General features: G+C 34.9%; 1 long non-coding RNA gene across 1 annotated transcript; it reads right to left on the minus strand.

Annotated features, from left to right (window-relative positions):
* Positions 1-798: 798 nt before the first annotated feature.
* On the minus strand, positions 799-1,058 carry LOC124448346. Its single transcript, XR_006949029.1, has 2 exons — positions 1,029-1,058; positions 799-868 (listed from the first exon to the last, which is right to left on the minus strand). It is a non-coding gene; the product is annotated as an uncharacterized LOC124448346 (long non-coding RNA).
* Between the last annotated feature and the right edge of the window lie 7,855 nt (positions 1,059-8,913).

The raw sequence follows: 8,913 nt of genomic DNA on the forward strand, positions 1-8,913 counted from the left end.
AATGATCTGACTTGGTGTTTGAAAGATCTGACAAAAAAATAAAATTCTTAAATGATATAATATATACAGTCAAACCTTTTGTATCAAATGACCTTGTACTAAGCAGATACTGTGCAAAATCCAAAACTTAATCTCATATAGCTAATAATGATGAAAGTATAATGATGAAACCTCAATCAAGCTGACACTTTCATTAAGCTGACACTAGTCTGTTGTCCAATGGTGTGTGCTTAAAACAGGTTAGACTGTACTAATCTACACATATAATCTAACTATTAGGTCTACAATAACTGTAAATAGAATTTTGTTTTATAACACATAACATATCTGTATTCATCGAATGATCCATTGTTTAACACATACATGTTTTTGACCTTAACAAGAATAAAATGAACACCTAGTAAACTTGTGCATTTGTTTCAAAAATAAAATAAGGTTGAATACACAAAGTCATAACAGCAAAGGAAACTTCATGTACAATTTGAATGTGCTCTTACTTTATTTGAGGCAAATACGCATTATTTATGTTGTTTGTAAATAACAGTCATTCAATAAAATTTTTTGCAAAGTACAACCCATCTATTTCCACTATTTGATGGGTAGACTATCATATGGGTGCCCAATTCAGGTTTATGAGAAATACATACCAGTCAAGGTAGCATTTCAGGATATTCAATTTCAACAGTGATGCAAAATTTGTGCAAGGATACATGGCTCTCGAGCAAGAATTTTTCAGAAAAATCCATGAAGTCAAAGTGAAATGCAATTTTGGGTTTAGAAGATGAGCCTGGAAACAGCTGGAGTTTAATTAGTTTTTCAGCATCCTTAATACACTGACAGAATTCAACAATTTTTAAATGCTGCCAACCTAAATTTTGTATGAGATTAAAAATTGGATTAATTGATATGCAAATAATTAAAATAGAAATTATTGGCCTAAATGAAGCTAATACTTAACAGTATTACTAACATATACACATTTACATGTAGTCAAAGTCAAAATAACTGTCATTGTTGCCATACTGTACCTTTTCCATCCACACATATTATAGTACGTGGTTGTGTTGAAGATTGAGATTTTTGACAAATATGCACCCATTCAAAATAAAAAGATTCGAGGAAAAAATCTTCCATGTTTGACAAGGGACATAAAAGAACTGATGAAAAATCGAGATTATTTGAAACACAAGGCAATGAAAACAAATTTAGAAACAGACTGGTTGTGTTACAGGAAAAGCAGGAATAAAGTTAATATTAAACTAAAATATGCAAAAAAAGAGTACTACTCTTCAAAGATTGTTGGTGAAAAACAAAACCCTAAACAGGCCTGGAAAACTATTAACAATTTATTTGGAAAACAAAAGAAAGAAACAGTTATAAATGAATTGATTATCAATGACAATACTTTTACAACTTCAGAAAGCATACCAGAGGGCCTTAATACATATTTTTCTAATATTGGCCCAAAACTTGCTGAAGAAATAGACAACACAAAAACTAATTTTGAAAATTATATAAATTTAACTAAATCAGAGTTTGCTGCCTTTCGGCCAACTACTGTCCATAATGTGTACCATCTCATTTGTGGACTTTCGGCAAATAAGGCAACAGGTTGTGATGGAATATCATGTAAAATTTTAAAACTAGCTGCACCTATCATATCCGAAACATTAACCTATATTTTCAATCAGTGCATAACTTTGTCTGTCTTCCCAGATGAATGGAAAACAGCAAGAATTATACCTCTTTACAAAAATGGACACCGAAACTTGCCTGGAAACTATAAAACAATTTCAATTCTTCCAGTCGTCAGTAAAATCATTGAACGTATACTTTACGATCAACTCTACAACTACTTTTCTAAATCTGAAATCCTAAGTGATTGTCAATTTGGTTTCAGAAAATCACATTCAACAACAACTGCCTTAATTGACTGTACGAATGATTGGTACACAAACATGGATAAAAGGCTGCTCAACCTTGTAGTCCAAATTGATCTAAAAAAGGCTTTTGATACTGTTGACCACAAAATTTTATTAAGAAAACTTGAGTTGTATGGAATTAAAGGACAAGCCTGCAACCTAATTGAATCCTATCTGTCAAAGCGAACTCAAAGATGCCAAATCAAAAATTTTATTTAATCCCAACAACTCCTCTCCTGTGGAGTTCCCCAGGGCTCTATTCTAGGTGCGTTATTTTTCTTAATATATATAAATGACTTACCCTCATGCTTAGAGCAATGTAAACCAAAAATGTTTGCTGATGATACTAGCATAACTGCTTCAAATAATGATATAGTTGAACTAGAAAAGACAGTAAACTCTGACTTGAATAATCTTGAAAAGTGGTTGATAGCAAACAAACTTAGTTTGAATTCAACCAAGACAGAATATTTGATCATAGGCTCGAAACAAATGATCAAGAATGTTTTTCTTCTAATTTGCATATTGCAATTGGCAATTACGTTATAAATAGAATTTATGAGTACGAAAGTTTGGGTTTAATAATTGACCAACACTTATCTTGGAGGAGTAACACTGATAAAATTTGCAAAAAAGTAGCAGCCGGTATCTCCGCCCTTAGAAAATTAAAGCAATACACAGACAAACAAACACTTATCTCTATTTATAATGCCCTCGTACATCCTTACTTCACATATTGCTGTGAAGTTTGGGGTGTATTGGGGGAAACTCAGTCCAAAAGACTTCAAAAACTTCAAAATAGAGCTGCAAAAATTATCATAAGCATGGGCATTGATGTCGATTATTGTAACGCATTACAAGAATTGAAGTGGGAACCTCTTGAAATACTTAGAAAAAAAGCTAAAGCAAAGCTGATGTTTAAATTATTAAAAAATGCTGGACCAAATTCACTTACTAGATTGTTTACCTATAAAAAAGACATCACTGATTACAATCTACGCAATATTACCAGTTGTCTAAATGTTCCTATGCCTAGTACTAACTCCTTGAAGAAAAGCTTTGCGTATGATGGGGCTTCTGTTTGGAATTCAATTCCAGCAGAAATCAGAAATAGCAAAAGCGTGTCACTTTTTCAAAAGAAAATTGCTGCTTGCATTTTATGATTTAGTTTAACATGTAACTGATGGAATAAGCTAAACTCTGTAAATATTTAAACTTCTCTTCTGTAGATAATTTATTTCTTAGTAAATTTTGTAATTGTTTTTGAACAAAAGCACGCCCCTTGTGGAAATCAACCCCAGTTGACAAGGCCAGCGTGTCAAAATAAAGATTTTCACTCATTCATTCATTCAAGAGCAATTAGCATGCTGACTGTCACGTAATATACCACCAAAAAGTAATGGAACAAACATTTCACAATCAGTCTAAAGAGTAGTTATTTAAGCATCAGAACATGTATACATTATATAAGGCACCATGCACAGCATATAGCAGCATATCCTTCTTGAAAATGATTGATAGTTTTAACAAAATACTACAGATTAAGTTACTTTAGAGTTGAGACATGGTTGTAAAAAATTGCAGGCATTTGATGAATACTAGAGCTTAACAAGCCAAATTCCAAATGTAAAGAGCAAAAATATTTCATCTGAAGAATTGACTTTTGGAAATAATCACCTATAATTGCCTTCTAATAAACGACTTAACTTGTTTATGTTTTGCTGGCAGGAAAATTTTATAGGGATTGATCTGTGCCGCCAGAAAGAATTAAACTTACCTTCCATACTTCAACAAAATGGAAAACATTTCTTGTTCGATGAAGGGATTCCGCACACTCAAAACAGTGGAACTGTCCGTGACCGCAATCACGACATCTAATTTCTGCTTTTGTTGCTGGTATCCCATCTTCTACGCATTTTACGCAGAGTTGTCCTGGTAACATGGCACAATTTTCGATGTACGACTTTACTAAATTATCTTGCAACACTTCCAGGATTCGCTTTATTCACTCTCCTCCTTTCATATCGAGATCCAATTCCACGTAAATTATTTGTACCTTCTTTAAGGTTTTCTTGAAAGCCTTCAAATGTATCGATCGTACGAACTGGAAGAACAACATTAGGAGAGAGAGAAATATTTTTCCTACTAAGCTTCCCAGCCGCAGAGTATGTCTTCATAGTCCAAAGAGTATGGTTTTACCCTGCAATTGCCGCTCCTACTAAGCGCCATTTTCTGTCTGTCTCACACTAACAGTGTCCAGAGATATTGAGGTCAGGAGAGACAACCATAGCCTTTAGATAGCACAGAAAGCAATCTAAATTGGCTATCTTCCGCATTCTAAAATTTAGAACTCTGAGTAATACCCATTTAGAATGAGCGAAACGGGTGGTTGCAGCAAAATTTTGGCCAACATTTCTTTGACTAAAAATAACTAAAGATTTTGCCATGGAGTCAGTCTTTTGATCCTTTGTCTCTCAGCGTTGCCATAGAACAGCATCAATGAAGCAATCCAAAACTCATAGGTCAAAAAAAAATTGGGAAGAAAAAGGTTAGAACTTAGGATAAGGTTAGGGCTAGTACATCAATATCGCACAACTAAAAACACCAAATCAATCGTATTTTTTTAAATAAAATTTTCACAATAGACGCAAAAAATGGAATCTAAATTAGGTTCTGCTTCTTATCAAACTGTTAAATGGTCTCACATCTTTACATGTCCATACTTCCTAAACGTAAGGCATTTTTACCTTGATGTCTTCCACATCAAAATGGTTAATGTGATCGTAAGCGCTCTATAAAAGTATAGAAAAAATTGCTCGTTCTTACAAGAAAATTAAAAGCACTTAATGCAGAAATCTGATGGCCAATTTTTTTAAATGAAATGAACATTGACCCGACAAAAATAGCAAATTTTTCAAGGCATATATCTTTCTTTAATTACTCTTCATTTGTTTTCTAAGTTATACTCTAAATTTCATGAGAATTGTTTAAAGCTAAGTAGCCTAATAAGTTGCCTATTATAATTAAGAAATAGAAAACATCACTCGAGTTTCTATAAAGTTATAGCTGTTCTAGAAACGCGCAAGAAATTTTGTGAGAAATGAGAAACTACGTGGCAAGCACGAGCACAAAGTGCAAGTACTTCCAAGCAAGTTTGAGTTTTCCCAAATCTTTTGTGATCTTTCTGTATTACTAAACAGAAAGATGTAATTATGTTTTCTGTTTTGTTTACCAAATAACCCTTTAAAACCAACATTAAAATGGTAAATTCGTCGTTTTTAATAGCATAATTTCGCCATTGGGATTTACCGCGAAAACAACGTAACCCGCGAGATTTTTGCGAGAGTGAAGTCTTGTGCATGAAAAATTTGCATCAACACTTTTTTCGAACATTCAACCAATCTGCGTCTGTGTCGTTGAAAGTTTATTTCATAACACGTACTATAAATTACCTCGTAAAAAACGGGCGCTGATTGGTAGAATGTTAAAAAATAACTTGTTGATATAACTCAACAATGCAAGAGATTTTAGTTACGCGGGAATCTCACAGCTACCATGCTTTGTGCTGAAAATTTCAATGGCAAAAATATATAGAAGATGATATTAAAACAAATAAATTCATCTTTTAAACATTGTGACAATTATGTACAAGTGTCTTTTGATGTGAAATCACTGTTCACAAGTGCATCAGTGAGAGATGCATTCCCACAATGCATAGTTTAATAGTAATAAATGAAATATATTACATGCCATGTTTCGGCTTTCAACTGAAAGATTTATCATAGTATTACCCATTTTTGTTAATATATATATGTATATATAAGAAGTTTATATTTGATGATTTTCCGTATAAAACAGTGCTCGATGCCCGAGAGCAGAGCGTAAATATGTGTAGTGGGGTTGAGAAAAATCACAAAACTACAGATTCATCCCGACAAGCCTGTTTCGTGATTGCTCACTCTTCAGGGGATTTAATGAATAAAATACTTAAATGCTTAAAGCTTAAATGCAAGATGACGGAAGTTAGAGTATTAAATAAGGTGTATGGTTACAAATTACATAGGAGTGTTTTGCATCTATTGCGACAAGAGGAAACAAGTTCGTTGCGTTTATTAAGGAATGATTCGGATGGTTGGTAGAGGATGAAGAATTTTTCTTTGAGGCAAAGGTTGCATCTTTTACTGGGGCTGTTGTATGGTTTGCTGTGTGCGATGATGTTCCATGAGATTTCGTGGTCAATATTGCTGTCTTTAAGGGTCCAAATGTGCTTACTGAGCTCGGTCGAGTTTCGTAGTTTTTTGTGGCGGAAAGAGGCAGTGTGATTTCCATGTCTAGTCTTAAATTCGTTTTCTGTAAGTCCAATGTACGTCTCAGTGGTGTTATTGTCTTTACGTTTTACAGTAGCTTGGTAAACAACGGATGACTGTAAGCAGTTTCCGTTAAGTGGGCAGTTTTGTTTTTGTCGGCAGTTGCATGTTTTTGTATGTGTCTTTTTGTTCGCGGTGTTGTCGTTAGTTTTGTCTGATGTCCTCAGTATATGTTTGTTATGGTTGTTGATTATTTGTTCGATATTGTTCATGCAGCTGTAGCTGAGTTTATTGGTGTTACGGTTGAATATTTTTCTGGGTTTATGGTCTATGGGGAAGTGTTTGTCGATTAATGAAAGGAATTTGTGGCAAAGGTTCGTGTAGACGTTTTTGCTAAATGGAGGGTTGTACCAAAGTATATTTTGTCGAAGTCTGTTTTTCCGTTTGGTAGTAGCGTCTGAGTCGAATTTTAGTGTGTATCGGTATCCGTTTTCGTCGAGTGCTTTTTGGTATGGGGCAGTTATTTGGTCAAATGATGCTTTGTCGGATGATAGGAATGATAGACGTTTGTTGATGGCGGCGGGTATGCTCTTCGTTATGGTTGGTGGATGGTTGCTTTCGCTGTGGACGTATTGCAGAGAAGTGTTGGGTTTCGTGTAAGGTCGATATAAAAAATTGTTAAGATTGAAGGTATTGTCAAGGAAGTCGATGATTTTTTTGTTTGCTTCGATATTTATGCGTAGTCCATTGTTGTTGAATATCTGGCATATTTCCTTTTTGATGTTCTTTGTTTCTCGTGGTGTGGTGTTTGAAATGGCAAGTCCGTCGTCTCGATAAAGTCCTATGTCTGTTGTGATGTTTTGTAGTTGAGAAAGGAGGTAGCTTCCAACAAGTTCGCATGTCTCAGCTCCGTCGAAGCTACCCATTGTGACGTCGAATGTTGAGTTATATTTCTTTTGCCAGGGTTGTTGGTTGTGTATAAGGAATGAATTCTTAGCGTGTATAATGATGTTTATTTCGGTGTTTGTGATGTTTTATTAGGTTGAGGCAAAATCCAGTGCTTTGTTTAGTAGGTCTTAATTACTGGATGGATAAAAGTCTACGATGTCGAAGGATATGAATGTAACGTTTTTTTTGTGTTTGATAGATTTGAACTACTGGATCACAGATGATGAGTTTTTCCATTGGTTGAATGAGGTTGCATGTTTTTATGATGTTGCTGTTAATTCTGTCCAGTATTTTCTTGCTAATTTTACAAAACTTCGGATTTTGTTGGGTTGATAAGTCGGCAGGTTGGTTTACTCGTAAAGTTTGGTTTATGGTCTTTGAGTGTTATGAATGCATTTTTATTGGCAGTGTCTTCTACTCTGTCAGATATACCCAGTCGTGATGTGATATTTTTGTCTTCGGTGTGGATAGCTTTTATTGTGTCGGCATTTGATTTCTTGTATGATTTTGTGATGTTTTGTTCAAGGAGGTCGTAGTATGCTGGCTTGTTTAGTTTGTAGAAATTTGTTGTTTTGTCGGCAGCGATTAGTAACTTCATTTCGAGTTTCATGGTAGTGGTGTTGTCTTTCATTTTGTTAAGGAATGTGCTGTTCACGTCTTTAAACTTTATCGATTGTATCATTTTCGTCACCTACTAAACAAAGTACTGGATTTTGCCTCGAGAAACAAAGAACATCAAAAAGGAAATATGCCGGATATTCAACAACAATGGACATAACTATATCGAAGCAAACAAAAAAATCATCGACTTCCTTGACATTACCTTCAATCTTAACAATTTTTTATATCGACCTTACACAAAACCCAACACTTCTCTGCAATACGTCCACAGCGAAAGCAACCATCCACCAACCATAACGAAGAACATACCCGCCGCCATCAACAAACGTCTATCATCCCTATCATCCGACAAAGCATCATTTGACCAAATAACTGCCCCATACCAAAAAGCACTCGTCGAAAACGGATACCGATACACACTAAAATTCGACTCGGACGCTACTACCAAACGGAAAAACAGACTTCGACAAAATATACTTTGGTACAACCCTCCATTTAGCAAAAACGTCTACACGAACATTGGCCACAAATTCCTTTCATTAATCGACAAACACTTCCCCATAGACCATAAACTCAGGAAACTATTCAACCGTAACACCATCAAACTCAGCTACAGCTGCATGAACAATATCGAACAAATAATCAACAACCATAACAAACATATAATGTGAAAATCAGACAAAACTAACGACAACACCGCGAACAAAAAGACACATACAAAAACATGCAACTGCCGACAAAAACAAAACTGCCCACTTAACGGAAACTGCCTACAGTCATCCGTTGTTTACCAAGCTACTAAAAAACGCAAAGACAATAACACAACTGAGACGTACATTGGACTTACATAAAACGAATTTAAGACTAGACATGGAATCACACTGCCTCTTTTCGCAACAAAAAACTACGAAACTCGACCGAGCTCAGTAAGCACATTTGGACCCTTAAAGACAGCAATATTGACTACGACATCTCATGGAACATCATCGCACACATCAAACCATAGAACAGCACCAGTAAAAGATGCAACCTTTGCCTCAAAGAAAAATTCTTCATCCTCTACCAACCATCCAAATCATCCCTCAATAAACGCAACGAACTTGTTTCCTCTTGTC

Source organism: Xenia sp. Carnegie-2017, unplaced genomic scaffold (genome assembly GCF_021976095.1).
Source record: "Xenia sp. Carnegie-2017 unplaced genomic scaffold, XeniaSp_v1 HiC_scaffold_23, whole genome shotgun sequence".
In the NCBI taxonomy this organism is placed as follows: domain Eukaryota; kingdom Metazoa; phylum Cnidaria; class Anthozoa; order Malacalcyonacea; family Xeniidae; genus Xenia; species Xenia sp. Carnegie-2017.